The 22580-nt window shown below is 36.5% G+C and overlaps 1 pseudogene across 1 annotated transcript in view; it reads left to right on the forward strand.

Moving 5' to 3' along the window:
- LOC307057814 (vacuolar protein sorting-associated protein 45-like) overlaps positions 1–18260 on the forward strand; it is a 39813-nt pseudogene extending 21553 nt beyond the window's left edge. Inside the window, exons 3-4 of the transcript in view lie at positions 15800–15906; positions 16780–18260. The product of the transcript in view is annotated as a vacuolar protein sorting-associated protein 45-like (transcript). The remainder of the gene's footprint in view (positions 1–15799; positions 15907–16779) is intronic.
- Positions 18261–22580: the final 4320 nt, after the last annotated feature.

Here is a 22580-nt window from a genome sequence, read left to right on the forward strand (position 1 = left end):
AAAGGAACGAAATTGGGTCATTTGTTGAGATGTGGATAGATCTAGAGACTGTCATACAGAGTGAAGTAAGTCAGAAAGAGAAAAACAAATATCGTATATTAATGCATGTATGTGGAACCTAGAAAAATGGTACAGATGAACCGGTTTGCAGGGCAGAAATAGAGACACAGATGTAGAGAACAAACGTATGGACCCCAAACGGGGAAAGCGGCGGGGGGTGGGGGGATGGTGTGATGAATTGGGAGATTGGGATTGAGATGTATACACTGAAGTGTATAAAATTGATGACTAATAAGAACCTGCTGTATAAAAAAATAAATAAAATACAATTCAAAAAATAAATTACAAATAACCTACTGCTGTCGTGTCCACTGTTATACAAACATACCTATAAAGTGTCTGATAGCATCAGCCAGGCCCTTGGACTGAATTATGTGTGCATTCCCTACCATAATAACTATGAATAGTTCTCAAAGAGAAGTTACAATCATAACAAGGTGGTAGTCTAATTACCAGACAACTGTTTCCATTTTCTTTTAATGCACCAAGACAAATGGTGGAAAACTCATTGTTTTTATTCTAAATGTTTTATTTATATTCTACCTTGTTCTAGACTGATTTAAGGTAGCTTATAAAGATATATATTTACATTTACATAATTATTAAATTATATATAGTATTAAATTACATTTATAGATATGGTATTAAATTAAACATAGAGATGCAAGAATAAAGCAAAACATAAGTGAAAACACAAAATTAGAATAGTACTAAAACTACATATCATAATTCCTATCTAGATATTTCCTTAAGTCAGCCAACAAACTTTGTAGCTTTCTAGCAGCCAACTCAAAAGCAAAACTAAACAAAACTAAACAAGAAAACAACTAAACTCTATTCAGGTACATTCTTCATATCACCCATAAGATTAAAACTGAGCAATTACTTAGCCACAATACAATTCTTTTAGATTCTAATAAAAAGAATACTGTGTAATATCATGAACTCTATTCTCCACAATATTCTTAGCATAGAAACAAAAATTTGTTTTATAACACTCTTAGTATGCCCCTCAATACTGGAAAATGGCACCAATGACTATTCAGTAAAAGAAATTTTATGTGGGGGAAGCAGTATGAAATTATTTATTCCAAACTCGAAGATAATTCTTTTAAATATCTGACAACACTTTGTGAATTATTGAAATGGCTCTGTGTGGCATTTTCACATTATAAAGTACCTAAAAGTTGAAATCATAGACATAAAAATATGTTATTACTTAGTACCATAATAAGTTTTTAATAAACATAGTATTACTTAGTGCAATAGTAAGTTTTTAATAAATATTGGGAATGAAAGAAAACCCTACCACTGACTGTTAACCCAGGTAAAACCCATAGCTTAACGACTCCTATATTTAACTAACCATAAAACTCCAGTGATAATATGTTTCCTCCCACCTACTTTAAAAGGAATTTGTGATTACAAATATGGTATCATCAGGCTTTTATTGGACACGTGTGTTATATAACTATTACTGATAATTCAACTGTAACGAATGTCTCTGATCTCCACTGTGTTATCATCTAGCTCTTTGTTAAGTTCCCAGCCAGATATGATGCAGCACAGGAAACTACAAACTGAGATTTAGGTTGGCACGCTGCCTGACGTCTAGAAATTTACAGTCACAGATAGATGGGGTGCAAAAAATTTAAAGATATTATTAAGTAATTAGGTATGGGTCTATAGAATTATAAAGTGAGCTACTTTAACACTTAATTACACTAACATATTTGCTTTATTTTCTTCACACTCTTTGCAGTTCAAGATAATAAGTCAAAATGATCTGAGTAAGCAATTTTAAAAGCAGCAGTTTCCCACAGAAATGTTGACAAGAGACACCGTTGCAGCTAGTCATAGGGAATCGTATGCACTTTAAAATGTGGAAGGGCTTCCCTTGTGGTGCAGTGGTTGAGAGTCCACCTGCCGATGCAGGGGACGCGGGTTCGTACCCCATTCTGGGAGGATCCCACATGCCACCGAGAGGCTGGGCCCGTGAGCCATGGCCACTGAGCCTGCGCATCCAGAGCCTGTGCTCCGCAACGGGAGAGGCCACAACAGTGAGAGGCCCGCGTACCGCAAAAATAAATAAGTAAGTAAGTAAGTAAGTAAATAAATAAATAAATAAATAAATAAATGTGGAAGGAAAAAAAAGCATTAACAGGGAGTGTGTGACTATGTTGTGGCTGTTGTATCAGAAGAAAAAATGGTTGAGAAACATGAGCTAGAGACACTCTTGAAGCTGCTAATGTATAACACTGCCTTTCAGAAATTTTTTGTAACATTAGATATCTTTCTACCAAATCTTTCTCATGACTTTGTCTAGATGCCTCTTATGAAAGTTGACATGATATGGTGGAAATAACTCTGAACTGGAAGACCAGTGACCTGTGTCTCCATCTTAGAACTTTTATTGAAAGACTAAGTCCTTTCATCTAAGTCCTAAGTTTCTCAGATGAGAAATCTGAGAGCATATTCAACGTCACGGAAGTTCCAGCATCCTGTAACCCCCAACTTAAATGATGTGAAGTATGCTCTCATTTTCTTCATTTGTTAGAAAACAATGAGAATTTTAATTGATCTAGCTGCTCTTTAGTTTCCACCAAAGCTCGCCTTCCATGCCTCAAATAACCTAAAAATGCTCAACATTATTATAATTAAAATTTAGCATTTTTAAACAATCAACTTTAACATAATTTTTCACGTTATTTTTCTGATGGCTACATGCCAGATCATTTGGAATGGTCAAATTAAGAGTCTGCAAGTTATTTGAAATAATCCAAGTTTCATATGAGGAAGTCATTAAGTTTCTTGACTACTTGCATCCTAAGCCAGTTTTAAAATTCCTAGACTTGTAAAACTGCATTTTGTGCAAGCCACTGATGGGCCTTAAAATTGGAGTGTGCCAGCTGCAACATGTGCTAGACTGTGTGGTGTCCTCCTGGCTGCTGTTTCCCTGGCAAGTACTGTAAGCCATACACAAAGAATCCCTCAGATAATCTAGAAATTTCTGTATATAATAAAACCCTATCTGAATTAATTTAGCAATGAGGGACAACTAGAAACGTATTAACTCTTGTTAGTGTTTGTATTATTCTTCCAAAAGAGGGATTTCTTGATTAATGAATTTCCTGCCTCAGTTGCTGACCTATAATATAATGGAAGTATTGAGTCTTAACTTTTGGATGGAACACAAATTTGTGAAGTTGATCATTATATATTTACTTAATATAAATATATTTACTTAATTATACTTTAATATATTGGCATTTTAATAATAACATAGTGAAATATGCTCAGATTCATATTAGAATAAGGTAGAATTTACTGTGCAAATACTATAAAGTTATAAAAGTATTATTTTATCTAGGGCTTCCCAGGTGGCGCAGTGGTTAAGAATCTGTCTGCCAATGCAGGGGACATGGGTTCGAGCCCTGGTCCAGGAAGATCCCACATGCCGAGGAGCAACTAAGCCCATGCACCACAACTACTGATCCTGCACTCTAGAGCCCATGAGCCACAGCTACTGAACCCATGCACAGCATCTACTAAAGCCCGTGTGCCTAGAGCCTATGCTCCGCAACAAGAGAAGTCACCGCAATGAGAAGCCTGCGCACCGCAACGAAGAGTAGCCCCTTCTTGCCCCAACTAGAGAAAGCCCATGAGCAGCAACAAAGACCCAACACAGCCAAAAATAATAAATTTATTTTTAAAAGTATTATTTTGTCCAAAAGGGCTAAATATTTTCAGTCACTAATGTCCATGTCTTTAATTCATATCTAAATGCTGATGGCTACCAAATCTATAAATACAGATCACTTGTCTAAACTTCCAACCCATATATTCATCTGCCTACTGTTCATCACAACAAGATATACCTCTCATCATTCAAACTAAGCATGTCTGTGCTACAGACTCATAGGTGCCTGTCCCAAATATTTTCCTTAATAATAGAACCTTTGATTTTTGGTTGAGCATATGGCCCCCTGGAAAATAGAATAATGTCCTTTATCCATGACTCTCCCTATGAATATAAGTTCTGACCAATGGAGTCTCTATTCCAGTGGGTAGAATCCTGATGTGCTAATTGGAGCTCTGGCAACCACACTAAACCATGATTGGGAGGATATATGTTCATATTGATGGGACAGCACAGCAGTAGAAGCCTAGATTCCTAATTACTTGGTAAACCTCCCTATCAGCCCCTACCTGACTATCTCCAGACTTGTTTTACATTAAACTGAAATAAAGTGACATTTTATGTAAGCCACTTTATCCTAAGCTTCCTGTCACTCATATCTAAGCTGATACTATTGCAATATGCAAAACAGATTAGTTGCAATCAAGGTAAATTGTGATTTTTTATGTAATTACCTTTGGGAGAAGAGGACATTCAAGAAATATATTTACTTAATAAAATATTTTTACTTAATATTTTCTAGCTGCACAATTTAGAGATACAAGTAATAAATCTGATACTAATAAATAAGGAGACCAAGTTTTCATCGAGGATCTCATTGTAAAAAGTTCTACAACTTTAAGCAAATGACTTCTATTTTCTTGCTTAGTGGATATAGGTCTGGGCTTTTGCGTCAAATAGCTTGGGTTTCGCCCTGGCTCTACCTCTTACTAGCTAGATGGCTCCAAGCAAGTTACTCACCTTCTCTAAGTCTACGTTTCCCCTCCCATAAATGGGGATAATGATAGAACCTAACTATAGGTTTCTTCTAAGGATTAAATGGAATAACACTTATAGAGGAATTGGCATTATGCCATTGGCATTATGCCAAGTACACAGTACATGTACAGCAAATGTTGACTTTGTCATTATTCCTCCTTCATAATGAGGAATTAATTTGTTTTCAAAACAGGTTGAAAAATCCCTCAAATTGCCTCATGTGACTGAGGGGATAAGGAGAAGATGGAACAGGTGAGGCTCCCAAGCCTTATTCCCACTCCACCCGGAGCAACCTGCTCCACGCAGCAGGGGTTTGCATTAGCCTTATGTGTGAAAGGGATTCAACTGGTAAAGAAAATGTGTAAAACTACTCACCTTTGGACCTTTCTAGCTCTAAGAATCTATACATCAAGCCAATGGTCAGCCATGATGTGTACAGTTTTGTGCAAGGATTTAGAACTCTACTTAAGAAGCCCATTGTATATATGTGCCACATCTTCTTTATCCATTCATCTGTTGATGGCCACTTAGGTTGCTTCCATGTCCTGGCTATTGTAAATAGAGCTGCAATGAACATTTTGGTACATGACTCTTTTTGAATTATGGTTTTCTCAGGGTACATGACCAGTAGTGGGATTGCTGGGTCGTATGGTAATTCTATTTTTAGTTTTTTAAGGAACCTCCATACTGTTCTCCATAGTGGCTGTATCAATTTACATTCCCACCAACAGTGCAAGAGTGCTCCCTTTTCTCCACACCCTCTCCAGCATTTATTGTTTCTAGAATTTTTGATGATGGCTATTCTGACTGGTGTCAGATGATACAATGGAATATTACTCAGCCATAAAAAGAAACGAAACTGAGTTATTTGTAGTGAGGTGGATGGACCTGGAGTCTGTCATACAGAGTGAAGTAAGTCAGAAAGAGAAAAACAAATACCGTATGCTAACACATATATATGGAATCTAAGAAAGAAAAAAAATGGTCATGAAGAACCTAGGGGTAAGACGGGAATAAAGGCACAGACATACTAGAGAATGGACTTGAGGATATGGGGAGTGGGAAGGGTAAGCTGTAACAAAGTGAGAGAGTGGCATGGACATATATACACTACCAAACGTAAAATAGCTAGCTAGTGGGAAGCAGCTGCATAGCACAGGGAGATCAGGTTGGTGGTTTGTGACCACCTAGAGGGGTGGGATAGGGAGGGTGGGAGGGAGGGAAATGCAAGAGGGAAGAGATATGGGAACATATGTATATGTATAACTGATTCACTTTATTATAAAGCAGAAACTAACACACCATTGTAAAGCAATTATACTCCAATAAAGATGTTAAAAAAAAAAAAGAATCCCAAATCTAGCTTTGCTGTTGAATCCAGTAATATATATCCAAGTGCTTAATTACAACTTGAATGTACTCTAAGGTTTGAAAGATTGGTTTGAAATATTTTAGATGTATTATTTATTATCTTTGGTATTTTCTGGACTAGGAAAAGATGAGACACAAGGGTTAAGCTAATTGTTTAAAGAGAAAGGAAAGTTATCTCTGCTTAACCAAGGGGAACACTTGTGATTCCAGGGATCATGATGTAATGGAGGCAGTAGGGAGTATTAGAAAGTTCAGGACCAGAGTTAGAAATGTATGTCAAACTCCAGTTCTACCAATCACTTACTCAGAGATTTAGAAATCTCAGTCTTCCTAATCTTTGGTTTTCCTATCTGTGAAATCATGATAATATTAAAATTGTCTGCTTCACAGTTGTTGATAGGTATCAAATAAGAATATATGTTAGAATTATGTGTAAAGAACATACATTATATATGTGTATATACATATATATCCTACTATATATACCCTCTCTGAATTTTGCTGTGACCTGCTAAGCTTTTAATGTGCAATAACCAATTTTTAAAAGTCCATATAATTCTATACAAATTCAAATGGTAATAGTAATAACAGTAAAAATAATATTTCCTGGGTCAGGTAGACACCTGTGTTGGTTTAACTCTTCTACTTGACAACATTGGAATCGGTACACAGGTGAACTGGGAGGACAGATTCGAGCTTTAGTATTGACTGACTCACCCATTCCTGTGACCACATGAAAACTACCTAATCTTTGACTGTGGTATCCCTTAATTTATAGAACACAGAGATACTTCCTGTCTCCAAGCCTTGGAGGTCTACTTAGAAGATTATCCATTGAACAATAACTTTGTTCCTTGTAAATATAACTTTTGTATCTTTTAACACAATAAGACAGTTAAATCAGCATAGCAGTAGCATCACCTAGGTAGATAAAGGAGGAATTGTGGGGATGATATAGCATTGATTAAGAGCATGGGTGGGAGTCAGATAGACCTGGGTTAATTCCCAGTTCTGCCATTATCACCTCTGGGCAAATACTGTCTGAGCCTCAGTTTCCTCATCTGTGAAATGGGTATAATAATATAACCATTGTTTGTTATAAAAATTAAATGCACATGCTATTTTAGAATAGTAGTTGGTACACAGTACATGTGAAACAAATGATAGCAATTATTATTTGTTCTGCACTGACTCATAGCTCAACTTTAAACAGAGTGCTAAATCCTTCTGTATCTGCTTTTGCAGCTTCAAACAAAAGACATCATCTGACATCTTCAGATAAAAGGTTGAAAGACTACAAGATAGAATTTAATGATGACTGATACTTTGGATTCCCCTAAACTTAGTTCTATCATCTCAGAATTACTATTCTAAAAATCTCAGAAATTGCTCAACCATGCAGGCCATATATGTACCTGGGAGAAGGTTCGGCTTGCAGGTTCTGGCATGACCTGGTATCTCTGCAGCCCTTTTTTTTTTTTTTTCTCAACCTCTTAAAACTTTCCTACCCTCTAATCCGCTCATTTCAAACCTATCAAATTATGCTTGAAACCCTGAGAACATTCCTCACAATTCTTATCCACCATCTTCGATGAGAATATGTCCAGAGGAGTGTACTTTGAGACGTATTTAGTGGAGTTCCTCTAAAATCTAACCCTGATAAAGCCATGAAATGCAGACAGAGCACTCATTTCACCACCGACCATCTTAGAAGACCTGCTCCATAACTGCCCAAGAGCCCCATCCTCAAGCACAAAAGCATCAGGCATAATTATAAATCTCAGTGCTGACAAGGAAGCACATGATGTTGCTTTTTTTCTTGAATGTCTCTATTTATTCCCTTATTATATTGAAGCAATGATATTTTTGGAGGAAAGCAGACAATAATGAAAAAATAACAAATGTTCACTAGACAGTTGTAATTATTACAGACTGATGAATTCCTTCCATGAAATGCTGCACTAAGATGAACTTGATTTTCACACAATAGCAAAGGTTGCAATCTTTTTTAGAAAACAGTGAGGATAAAATTGAAGTGCTGTGCTCTCAGTCACTGATCACCTTTGAGATAGTGCGGAAAAGTTAGGTCATGTTCTTATCTTGTTTAAACAGAGACAGTTTTGAGAAAACTAAACAATGGCAGTCTGTGCATTCTTCAAAACATTTGTAAAGACCTGTCAATGAAAGTAAAATTATACCACCACCCTTCCTCCTTCAGCATAAGTGCATTCTTTCATATTAACTTGTATTGACCTGTTTCTTTGCCTATACATTATATAAACATGTATGCCTACACATACATACACATTTTCTCTGTGTGTGTATATGCATGTGTGCACGTTTTCCATTTCTCTGTTAGAGGGTAAACTTTCCAAAGACTCTTCTTTTAGCTTCCCACACATGATAAGACAGTGTGTTACAGTAGAAAGAACATAGACTTTAAAGCCAGAAATGCCAAGGTCAGGTTCTAGATCCAACACTTACTAACCCTGGACCATCTGAGCTGCAGTTATTTCATCTTTTTAAGGAGAGATAACAATAATGGTTTCTCAAAGTATTGCCAAAATTCAATCAGAAAGCATTTTACAAAATGTGCAATACATAATAGGTGCTCAACAAAGTTTTCTTCCATACAGAACTTAGTACACAATGAGAACTCATTAAAAGTTGTTACATGGACCAGGACTGATCTTAGCTGAAGGAGAAGTGAGGCACAGCATTAAACACTTGGAGCACTATCATAAAGCAACTCTGGACCTGCACCTCAGTAGAGGGACCCTTCAGTATCATTATCTATTGACTAATTTCAGGGCAAAAAGGAAGAGGTTGCTACAATAGATTAATTTTACATTGACATTTTTCCCTGTAAACAAATAGATTCTTAATCCAAATAAGACCACCCTCCCTGTCTGACACAAACTACCCAAATTATGTCTGTATCCTCCCTTCAGTTTTCCAGACATTCTGAAATTATCCTCTTTTCCTTAATCATCACTATGTTGCATAAATGACTACTCTTCTCCCTTGGAGGAAAAGGTAAACTGCGAGAGAACACCTCCCATTGAGGTATAATTATACCAGTTTAAATAAAACAAAGAGCTATCACTTCAAAAACTGACCTATTTCATTTCCACTTTAATTTCTTTCTATCTTACAAGTTCCTTTTTTATGGCTTTGTACTGTATCAGTTCTTCTCCAACTGTACAGTAAATAAGAATTACCTTGTGTAACTTTTAATACAATTCCCATGCCTCAACCAGAGATTCATGGGAATTTCTTGGATGAGAACTGGACTTTTCTGTTTTTAATAAGTACCCAGTGAATCTAATGGAGGGGGTCCATGGGTCACATGTTGAGAGATAATGCTTACCCTACCAAGTAAAAATTAAAGTTGTCCATTTTGTTTCATTTGAATATTACTCAGTTTACCTTCATCTATCTAAACCTGTGTAGATATTAATGTCTACAGATTTGGTCTGCTGTCAGTGGTTGCTGGTTTTTGGTGGTTGCTGATGAATAGAGTTGGCAGACATTCCCATAAATAATAAATATATTTAATAAATATATTCTTCTCTTCTCAAATCTCTTCCCTATAAACTTATACTGGAAAAAGTCTTCTTTAACCTTCTGTTGTATGTGTTTTTATAAAATTAATGTGTTGACTTCTTCATATTCAAAGGATAGTATAAAATCAGAGTTTGAAGAAAACGATAGCATCTGAAGAATAATGTTTACCTGGTCCAAATTTCTTCTAACCTTTAAATTCTAACATAGTGGTTTTCATTTAGAACAGGTAGAGTGAGGAAGGGGCTATCAAAAATTTGGTCAAAGAGGAAGGAACATGCCATTTGATAAAACTCTCCACATGTTTCTGATATGCCTTCCCAGTTATGAGCAAATGGCCTTAAAAAGAAATTGCCTATATATCTCAATATACCTCTTTTTTCAAAGCATTCTTGTTGGTACACTTATTCCAGCAAATGTGCTAATAAATTTAATCCCTTTTCACTCTAGCCCATTCTCTGAACATCTCCTAGGCCGACTCAAACATCGATATGCTCCACTTTGTATACAATTTTTAGATCAGGAAGGAGTTTTTTGTTTGTTTGTTTTTCCTTGAGAGGTATCTTCCATCTATTCTGAAGCAAGACTGAAAACATCTTTGCTTCAAATTAGAGACTATACTCAGAAAAATTCATTCCAATATCTCCAAATTATAACTCCCCTACACAAACTCCAGACTCACTCAGATTTAGTGTAGACAAAGCCTGAAATCAATTTAGAATCTTGAGTTTGATAGAAATTATATGTTTAAATAAAAGCACTGTTTTCTATAGTAATATTCTTAAAGATAATCCAGGTAAAAAGGGTAAGACACAAAACCATCATGGATTATAGAGAAGTACTTGCAGAAGGCAGGAAGCCTTGAAGAGTCTGATTTAATTTGTGATGTCTGTAGCTCTTAGTTGATTCATCAACAAATATAGAGAGTATTAAATTTCTCATGAGAACTATGTAGAAATTTCTTCCTATCAACTACAGAGCCTGAGTGTTTTTCACTATTAAGATACCATTAGAAGCTTTATACTTTTCAAACTGTTTTCTTCTCAAAACAGAAATTAACAAAAAAGAGCATGCCAATATCTCAATCAGAGAAAATGAATTTTTAACATGAAGATAAAATTATTTTCAGAGCCCAAACTGGTACACTGAAATCTTGTTACTGTTTAGTTTCTAACTTTTAAAGAAAACAACCTCAGAATAATTATGACTTCTCTATTAGAGAAGTTGATTGTGGCCAGGTACATCATTGGATTTATTTTAAAAATCCAACTATAATAATTTAATCACATTGTCTTCTTAAATTGTTTCTTGTTCTTTTAAAACATATATAATTTTTTTAGTTTATACTATTTACTTACAGAAAGAAGTGTAAGTTTGATCTTCATGGTTTTAGATTTTTTTCTCATGTATAATTTTGAGTATTAAATATAATATATAATACAATATAATATAACTTGGGACAAAAAAAACCCAAGCTAAAAACACATTCTATTTTTCTCAAAACAAAACAAACTAAAAGACAGTTGTCAAACACCATGTGGCTTTATCTTTTGTTGAGCTCTTCTGAAAGTACATAAACATTTGGGATGGGTCACAAGAGGACAGGGAACACTAGTATAGAAAGAAGAGAAACCTATTTCTTGACATAATTTAATGTTAAATATCAAAAAATAGTTTCCCACATTAAGCAAATAATAAATTGGAGATCTACACATTCCTTGGTGTGGTTCATGCCATTTTAAACAAGTTAACTTAAGACAAAGGAAAAGAGAAGAAAACTCACCGATACATTGCTGACCAGCAAGCAATGTTCCTGTGGAGACCGAGGTCTGCCACCAAGTGTGTGTATCCAGGCTCTATCAGCAACTTTGTAGGCTAAATTGAGGTGAAGAAAGAAGTCACTGATGATCTAACTAGAACCAGTCTGACAGGTCTTGGCTAGTATGATGGGAACGGTGTGACTAGTAAGATAAAGTCAAATTTTATAGGGAGGGAGAGAACATCAACAATACAAACACTTCCTAGGAGTGGGAACTTAAAATCTATTGTCTTCTGATTATAATGATTTCAAAATGTTAATATAAACCAGATTTTAAAAATAAAATCAGATGTTTAAATCTAGAAAAAAAATTATTTTAAATCATCTTGCTCAGCTTCTTCATGTTTCCAATGAAGAAACTGAGGTTTAATTAAGTTAAATTGGTCAAAATCACATAGTTAATGCCTCTATGTAGGACTAACATCTATTTTTTTTTAAACTAATCTGACATGCTTTCCACTCTACCATGCATATTATAAAAGTTTTAATTTGGTATTTACTATAAGTCAGCTGTTGAAAATACAGCAGAGATTAGAAAAGCATTAATACCTCAAAATTATGTGCCACCGTTCTACTAGAAAAGTCAAGTAGTTTGCAAATATTAACCCCCAATTAAGACAGTGTGTTTCTTTTACTATGGTAGAGACAGGCATATCAGCCAACACTGAAGCATTACTACCTTATTTCTGAAATGATAATAATCTAGTTTTTTAAAATGTGTGCCGACACATGTATATGCAAATATCTGTGTATTTGTGTCAGGTATAATCTTTAAATTGCCTCCCCTAATCCCCATAAACTAGATTAGGTGTTTCTCCTCTGTGTTCTCATGGTATCATAACACTTACCATATTGTACTAGAATTTTTTATTTTTATCCCAACCCCAGTAGACTGTGAATTCTTAACAGACAGTAAGTTTATTCCTAAGACGTATGGGCTCTCAAAAATATGCATGGAAAATAGAGAGGGAGGAGGAAGGGGGTATGTATGACCAGTCCTAAAAATCACCATAAAGAAGACAAATAAATACTGTTGAATACTACTACACAGCCATTTAGCCAATGGCTCATCTGAACAGATGTAGAAGTTGGGATCCATACTGAAGTGTGAGATTAGGCTGCCAAGAATTGGAATCATTCTCTAACAGTAACTCAAGAAACCTCTACGTTGGGGCACACTGTACTTGGGACTGGAGAGAGCATCACATCTACCCTTTTTATTCTAGCTAAGAGATCACTTAACACTGAAGAATAACATGGATATTTAGTTGAAGTTATTCAATATATAGCATCATGTTTCTGTCTACTCACTTGAAAGTACAATTTAGCCAGAAATAAAGAAGAAACAATAATGAAGTAAAAACTTTCAGGTTATGAGATTAATCTGTTCTTGTTATATAGCCTTTAAAAAATGAAATACTCATTAATGAAATGTTAATACTGGCTTGACATACTATATTCTACTTCATATTGATATTTTATGAAAATATTGATTATACTCTTGCTTTCAAAGGAAGACATATTCTTCCTCAGAGTGACTTTGGGCCAAGACTTGTCAGACTTATTTTAACAGAACCCCATAACTCTTTCTCTTTACCAAAATCCAGACTCCAAACTCAAATAAATCCTTCATATGGTCCTGTTACTTAAGTTTATTTATACCTGAACATGTAAATGAAAAAAATGAGAGGGCTTTCATGAATTTTTTTAAAACCCTATGAATATAAGCTAGAAATTATAGAAACCCAGAAAACCAGAGACTAAGGATATGTAAATAGAGGATGAGTGGATGTCAGTCAAAATATTTTCATAACGATTTCCTTCCTATATAAAAGGCCTTCATTCATCCTACCCAAAGAGCATTAACAGTGTGTGTCATCAAATTTCATGATATTACTTACCTTTTAATAGAAATTTGAAGAATAACAGGGAAAGAAGGAGGAATGAAACATTATACAAAATTATCCACTGAATGGAAACTTTCATGCACTCAAGGTATTTCTTTAATAGTCATTCTTAGAAACTAGAACACTCCCTAACACCATACACAAAAATAAACTCAAAATGGACTCAAGACCTAAATGTAAGACCGGACACTATAAAACTCTTAGAGGAAAACATAGGAAGAACACTCTTTGACATAAATCACGGCAAGATCTTTTTTGATCCATCTCCTAGAGTAATGGAAATAAAAACAAAAATAAACAAATGGGACCTAATGAAACTTCAAAGTTTTTGCACAGCAAAGGAAACCATAAGCAAGACGAAAAGACAACCCTCAGAATGGGAGAAAATATTTGCAAATGAATCAACAGACAAAGGATTAATCTCCAAAATATATAAACAGCTCATGCAGCTCAATATTAAAGAAACAAACAACCCAATCCAAAAATGGGCAGAAGACCTAAATAGACATTTCTCCAAAGAAGACATACAGATGGCCAAGAAGTACATGAAAAGCTGCTTAACATCACTAATTATTAGCAAAATGCAAATCAAAACTACAGTGAGGTATCACCTCACACCAGTTAGAATGGGCATCATCAGAAAATCTACAAACAACAAATGCTGGAGAGGGTGGGGAGAAAAGGGAACCCTCTTGCACTGTTGGTGGGAATGTAAATTGATACAGCCACTATGGAGAACAGTATGGAGGTTCCTTAAAAAACTAAAAATAGAATTACCATATGATCCAGGAACCCCACTACTGACATATATCCAGAGAAAACCATAATTCTAAAAGACACATGCACCCCAATGTTCATTGCAGCACTATTTACAATAGCCAGGTCATGGAAGCAACCTAAAAGCCCATTGACAGACAAATGGATAAAGAAGATGTGGTACATATATACAATGGAATATTACTCAGCCATAAAAGGGAACGAAATTGAGTTATTTGTTGAGATGTGAATGGATCTAGAGACTGTCTTACAGAGTGAAGTAAGTCAGAAATAGAAAAATAAATATTGTATATTAACGCATGTATGTGGAACCTAGAAAAATGGTACAGAGGAACCGGTTTGCAGAGCAGAGGTTGAGACACAAATGTAGAGCATAAATGTATGTACACCAAGGGGAGAAAGCCATGGCGGGGTGGGGATGGTGGTGTGCTGAACTGGGCGATTGGGATTGACATGTATACACTGATGTGTATAAAATTGATGACTAATAAGAACCTGCTGTATAAAAAAATAAATTAAATAAAATTCAAAATTTAAAAAAAAGAAAAAAACGTTATTCTTAGAGTTATGGGATACAAAAACAAAGCCAATCAGCTTTAAATTAATTGATCTCTAAGAGGGAAAAAAAGTATCTTAGAGCAAAATTTTGTCTTTCATTCAAATATTTATTTTCTTTATACTGTTTTTCTGAAATCATAAATTTTATCTGCAATCCTTTGCCCTAAACTATGGTGTGAAGAAAATATATTCAGGGTTATCCATCTCTTTGTTTCTGAGATAGGACAATCTGTCTTACCTGTGTCCTTCTGTGCAATGTGGAAGCAGAGTCAGGAGGAATATATTTGTGGATTCGAGTCTCTTAGAAACCCACAGTAGATATGTCACATTGCATAACTAGTAAAATAGCAACTAGACCACAGGCATTTTTACCAGCCAACAAACTATTCCATAGTTCTTTACATATTTAGCAATGTCATAGCAATGAAGCATCTGATGGCCACAAGGATGAGTATGCTAAAGAGGTATAGTGCCATTGTGGCTAGTCATGGGTGGTTCAAGTCCCCTGGCTTGAACCAAGTTCTTTTATGCCTGATAATATCAATGCATGGATGCTTAAGGATAGTAATCTGATTAATTTACGGAAACCCTCAAAGTTATACCTAGATTATATCTCTGTAATGCTAAAGCAATCCTTTCATTGGCCAGTTTATTGGGTTGTACATGACAAACAGACCAATGTTAAACTAGTGAATGAGCTAGTTATCAGAGTAAACATAGCTGTATTGTCATTTGTGGATCCATTTCCTCCTATCATGTATTATTTTGAAGGTACCCATGAACCTTAGTTTGTTTAAGCTGAGAAAACAGAAGCTTAATATAATTAATTGACCTTTGGCCTCTATTTCAGCAAAATGAGAGCATGCAGAGCTCCTCTGAAGAACAAGCTATCACCATTCTGTCCCTCTCCTTTATCTAATTTTCTTAGCAAAAATGTGATTTGTTTTTCACCAGCCTATCTGTCCCTGTCTCTGAAATCCTTTTTTTATCTCCCCTAAACCTTTTTTATTGAGTGTCATCATGTAGTGGTTGTTTCTCAGTCCCATCTTATCCATTGTTTTGCAGTGGAAGAGACCATCTCAGCCAAACTAGCATTGGCTTTTAACCTGGTATTGCACTCAGGGTTGGCAGAGTTGGTTCCAGGATGCAGCCGCAAGCATGGGGAAGAGGCTGTAGATGACTTCCTGCACTTCAGCTAGTTGGAGAGTACCACTCTCACTCTGAACAACATCTCGCCTTCCCTCCAAAGAGTGTACTGTACTTGAAGCAAAACAGTTACACACAAATGGCTATGGATAGAATTTTTTGCCAAAGAAATTTCTGGCCCTTCCCTTTCCCTTAACTCCTTTAGGGAAGAATCTTTTCTCTAAATTAGTTTCCACATGATTTTTTTTTTTTTGAGAAAGGGGACTGGGACAAGAAATCTGTCATGTAGTTAAACAGGCAAGAAATATTATTAATCCAGTTTTGTTTGAGAGTTGTTTGTCCATATGATTTTTTAAAAGCCAAGTTTAGTTTCACAAAACCTTTTTTTTTTCTGAAATTACTTTTGGGGTAATACTTAAAATGAGAGATTGTAACTCTGTAAAATGCATAGGGAATAAAGCATTCCAGTGTACACAGAAAAGGCAAATTTTTAATCAAATAAAGTTTTATAAAATGAAAAACAAAGTCCTCTATAAGATGTTTTGCACCTGCTATAACTATCTCCATGATGCTAGGGATAGTTTTCCTGGCCATTGACATGAGGATCTGCTAAGTTTTACAATACATAGTGATACATATAGCAAAAACCAGAGATATGGTTTTTACAATTAACAGACAATAACAATGCTAAAACAATCTTTATTGTTTAATGTATTGGGATATACAGTATAGACTAGTTAATGTCGTTAAACTAGTGAGTGAATGATGATAACATTTTTGGACCCATTTTTAATTAGTCTTTTAAAAACATTTTTAAGATTTATCAGGCTGCCAGTGTCCTTGCCCCCATGGTGAGCCACAGCCACCCTCTGCCTCTGCAGGAGACCCTCCCACACTAGCAGGAGAATGTGGATTATCTGATTCAGGAGCTCCAAAGACCCAAATACAGTATATATTTTATTTATTTCAGTAATGTGATCAGCAAGAGTGATGTGAAGTCATTAGCTGAACCTGAGGAACAGGAAGTTGTGGCTGAGGTTCAGGAATTTTATGGTGATTACATTGCTGTGAATCCACATTTGTTTTCCCTCAATATTCTGGGTTGCTGTCAGGGTCGAAATTGGGATCCAGTCCAACTATCCAGAGCAACTCAAGGACTGACAGCTCTCCTTTTATCTCTGAAGAAATGTCCCATGATTCGTTACCAGCTTTCATCAGCAAAGAGACTTGCAGAATGTGTTAAGCAAGTGATAACTAAAGAATATGAACTGTTTGAATTCCGGCGGACTGAGGTTCCTCCATTGTTACTTATTTTAGATCGCTGCGATGATGCCATCACCCCATTGCTAAACCAGTGGACATATTAGGCCATGGTCCATGAACTACTGGGCATAAACAACAGTTGGTTTGATCTTTCCAGAGTGCCAGGGATCAGTAAAGACTTGAGAGAGGTGTTCCTATCTGCTGAAAATGATGAATTCTACTCTAACAATACGTACCTGAACTTTGCTGAGATTGGTAGCAACATAAAGAACCTCATGGAAGACTTTCAGAAGAAGAAACCAAAAGAACAGCAAAAACTAGAATCAATAGCAGATGTGAAGACCTTTGTTGCAAATTACCGACAATTCAAGAAGATGTCTGGGACTGTATCAAAGCACATGACAGTGGTTGGAGAGCTGTCTTGGTTGGTCAGTGAGTGGAATCTGCTGGAGGTTTCGGAGGTTGAGCAAGAACTGGCCTGTCAAAATGACAATTCTAGTGCTCTCCAGAACGTAAAGAGGCTCCTGCAGAACCCCAAAGTGACAGAGTTTGATGCTGTGTGCCTGGTGATGCTTTATGCTCTACATTATGAGTGACACAGCAGCAATAGCCTACCAGGATTATGATAGACCATAGGAATAAAGGTGTTTCTGAGAAGTATCGAAAGCTTGTGTCTACAGTTGTTGAATATGGTGGTAAACGGGTCAGAGGAAGTGACATCTTCAGCCCCAAAGATGTTGCGGCTATTACCAAACAGTTCCTCAAAGGATTGAAAGGAGTAGAAAATGTATATACCCAGCATCAGCCTTTCTTACATGAGACCCTGGACCATCTCATCAAAGGAAAGCTCAAGGAAAACCTGTATCCTTATCTAGGCCCCAGCACACTCAGAGACAGACCTCAGGACATCATTGTGTTTATAATTGGAGGGGCCACCTATGAAGAGGCTCTAACAGTTTATAACCTGAACCGTACTACTCCTGGAGTGAGGATTGTCCTGGGGGGACCCACTGTGCATAACACGAAAAGTTTCCTAGAGGAAGTTCTGGCTTCTGGACTGCACAGCCGAAGCAAGGACAGCTCTCAAGTTACATCAAGGTTAGCAAGCAGAAGATGAAATGGTGATGGAGAGGTGAGAAGAATGGCGCAACTTCCCCTCTTGCCTCACTACAGGCTTTCTCCACTGACCAGAGGGGTGTTGGAGAAGAGACTTGGGTTTTGTGCTTCTTGTTATAAACCATCTCCAGGTAGCCTGCTGATTCCTGAACTGTTGGCACGGACACCAAGACGCCAGTGGTGAGTTGAGAATAAGTCTGAGCCCATTCCAACCTACTTTTCTCATATTTTCTTTATCAAATAAATAAATGTATTCCTTGTATTTGATAGCACACACATACCCACAAAAGATTTATCAGTTTCATGTTGAGGGATCACCTTTCAGTCTTCTGAACAGACTCTTCCTGATATATGAATTTATTTATCTACACTCTATGTCTTTACAAATAGACACCCCAAGATGTATAAATATATTGATAAAATAAGGATCAAATTCAAGAAAAACTACAAATGCAAATATGCTATCTCTCTATATTGTTTATACTTGCTTTGATAGAGCTGGCAATTTGGCTTTGAACTTCCTGGCAGTAAGGATAACAACAGAAACTTAGACAATTCTCATTATAGAAAAGAAAAAACTTTTTGGTCTAACTTGATCCAAAGGTAGAACTTGAATTACTTTAACTAGGGATACTATGTTCCTTAGGTGAACACTTCTAAATATCACTTCTCTCAGAAGATCTTTATAGGAACAGAAAAGGAGATTCTGAGTTCATATCCTTGACAAAGGTCTGGAGAGTTAGGATTCTGCATTGCTGATTGAGGGAAGATTAATTTACTTTGTTACACCAAAGAGGCAATTGACAATATCGATACTTTATCAAAACTGAGGAGCGGGAGGAAACTTTACTTTTAAGTAACATAAAACCCCATGAGATTATGATTTTAGATTAGTGCACTTTGACTCCTTATTAGCTCCTGTGTAGTTTGCAATATTATGTCTCATAGTTTGATGAATTGTATAATGTATCTCAATAGGTGCATAAATGCACAATAGGTTAATCTTTATTCCAATAAAAGCTTCTATCCATGATGTGCCAAATCTCCTTTTCATATTTTTTAAAGAAATCTGGGTACATACGATCCTTTTCTATTAATTATAGTCTAATTTTAAACTTTTGTCTAGTGTAAAACTTCAATAGTGAATCTGATATAAATATGATCACCTCCTTTTCCCCTTAACACAAGCATAAACTATGATGCTGGCTGCTTGGAGTAAAGAAGTTGGAAGGAGGTCTGGCTCCTCCTCCTCACTGCTTATTTCTCCTAGCTTGGGGTCAAACAGGGGAGATAGGGTAGTAGAAATTTTACATAATCATCTATGTGTCAGTGTGGGAAAGCATCCCAGGTCTTTCTCTGGTTCAATCCAGTTGTGTCTACCGCTAATAGATTCTGTTATTGAGAGTTCTTTGCTGATGATGTGCTTGATTTTCTTTGGATGGTGTTCAGCTTTATCCTAGCCTCCCAATCACTGAGCAATCCCTCAGGGAAAAGTAACCATGTCCACTTTGGGCTTTGACACTGGTTCTGCTCCTGACTCCCTCGCCTCACTGAGCAGCTATCCTACCCCTTTCCTTTTGTCTATGCTGCTTCAAAGTAAGTAACCACATAGTCAAGGTAACCACAGACATCATCTTCTGAACCCTCCAAGAGCCACAGAACACCAGCATGGGATAGAGGGGGCTATGTATTCCCTCTCAGGAACAAACTCCAGACCATAGTCCCTTACTTCCCTGTTAATGTGAGCTAACGCAGTGAGCTCCTCCTCTTCAAAAATCTGAAGACTAGAAGTGAGCAGCTGTCTTTGGTTCACAGGTGGTGCTTAAACATCAGATGGCAAATGCTTAACTTCCCCAAGAAGACTTTCACAACAGGGCTCTGCCATAGCAGCTCCAGGTGGACCTCTCTTGCTTCTTGAAGACACACACAAACATTCTTTACATATGATTCTCCCAATGGGCAGCCATCATTTGGCTTCAGGAATAGAAGAGAATAATCTCTTTTCTTCCCTTGGGAAGAGGAGAAACCTTTTCCTCTGAGGTCTGTGATCTTCAGGAGTTGCTGGCTCTTACCACTCGTCTCCCTAGTTTTCTCCTTATACATATGAGGAGTTGAGTGCTGGTTCTTGTTAGGAGAGCAGGTTATTTTACCTCACAGTGTGCCTACCCTTGGTGGAGGGCAGTGACTAACCCCAATTTTTGGCATCTCTTTGGAGGTTTTCATACGAAGGGTATTACTTAGCTCTTCTTTTCAATTATAAGCAACAGGAAAAGTCCTACTCAAAAAGCTAAAATCTTGTTTACAAGTATATCTATTATGTCCCTTAATTTCTATAAGATTTTATACTTCTTGAGGTATTTTTTATCAAAATGTTCCATCATTTTTGTTGATTCATTGAATATATCTATTATTAATCCAAAATTATTTGCCTACTCCTACCTCATTTCCAAATATAGATGTCATTTCCCGTTACCACCACATGGGCCTTCTGTTTGCTCTTGAACCCCTGAATTCAGATCTGTCTCATGGTCTTTATACTTGCTGTTCCCACTTTCTAGAATTTTCTTCTCATTGATTTTCCTAGCACTTTCTCACTTTACTCATATCTATGCTCAAATATCATCTTCTCAAAAGAGTCCTGACCATTCCATATGGAACAGTCTGTCCCATTAATATCCCCCATCACTCTTCATCCCATTAGCCTGCCTTTTCTTCAAAGTACTTATTAATTGTTAAAATTATTTATATATGTGTTTCTTTTTAATTGTCAATTTTCTTCATTAGAATGAAAGCCCTTAAGCTGAAATCTTTATCTTGTTCTCTTTGACTCTATCCCTAGGACCTACAGAGCACCTGAAATATAAGCACTCAAATACTTTTTGGACAACTAGGGCACCTACCAGGCACTGATAGGGGACCACGGACACCTAAGGGGATGGGGAGAACCTCCAGTGACTGGCTTGCGGGATATTGTTCCCAGGCTGGAGGTCAGGCTTGAGCTCCTGTGGTGAGAGCTCTGAGTCCAAACTGCTGGACTAACAGAGAAACTCAGATCCCAGGAAATATCAATTGGATCTCCTGGAGGTCCTCATCCCAACACCAAGACCCAGCTCTTTCCAACTGCCTACAAACTCCAGTGGTGGACGTCTCAGGCCAAACAACCAGTAAGATAGGAATACAGCGCCACCCATCAAAAAAAAAAAAAATGAAAGCACAAAAAATTTGTTACAAAGAGAAAGACAAATCCCATATGCTAACACATATATATGGAATTTAAGAAGAAAAAAGATGTCATGAAGAACCTAGGGGTAAGACAGGAATAAAGAAACAGACCTACTAGAGAATGGACTTGAGGATATGGGGAGGGGGAAGGGTAAGCTGTGACAAAGCAAAAGAGAGGCATAGACATATATACACTACCAAAAGTAAGGTAGATAGCTAGTGGGAAGCAGCCGCATAGCACAGGGAGATAAGCTCAGTGCTTTGTGAACGCCTGGAGGGGTGGGATAGGGAGGGTGGGAGGGAGACACAAGAGGGAGGGGATATAAGAACATATGTATATGTATAACTGATTTATTTTGTTATAAGGCAGAAACTAACACACCATTGTTAAGCAATTATACTCCAATAAAGATGTAAAATAAATAAATAAAACTAAAAACTAAAAAAAAAAATTTGTTACAGATGAAGGAGCAAGGTAAAAACCTATAAGACCAAATAAATGAAGACAAAATAGGCAAACCACCTGAAAAAGAATTCAGAGTAATGATAGGAAAGATGATCCAAAATCTCAGAAAAAGAATGGAGAAAATACAAGAAACATTTAACAAGGATCTAGAAGAACTAAAGAGCAAACAGTGATGAACAACACAATTGCTGAAGTTAAAAATATTCTAGAAGGAATCAATAACAGAATAACTGAGGAACAAGAACAGATAAGTGAGCTGGAAGATAAAATGGTGGAAATAACTGCCAGGGAGCAGAAAAAAGAAAAAAGAATGAAAAGACTTGAGGACAGTCTCAGAGACCTCTGGTACAACATTAAACACACCAACATTCGAATTATAGGGGTACCAGAGGAAGAAGAGAAAAAGAAAGGGTCTGAGAAGATATTTGAAGAGATTATAGTTGAAAACTTCCCTAACATGGGAAAGGAAATACTCAATCAAGTCCAGGAAGCACAGAGAGTACCATATAGAATAAACCCAAAGAGAAACATGCCGAGACACATGTTAACCAAACTATCAAAAATTAAATACAAAGAAAAAAGATTGAAAGCAACAAGGGAAAAGCAACAAATAACACACAAGGGAATCCCCAT

The sequence above is a fragment of the Hyperoodon ampullatus genome (genome assembly GCF_949752795.1).
Source record: "Hyperoodon ampullatus genome assembly, chromosome: 1".
Classification (NCBI taxonomy): Eukaryota; Metazoa; Chordata; class Mammalia; order Artiodactyla; family Ziphiidae; genus Hyperoodon; species Hyperoodon ampullatus.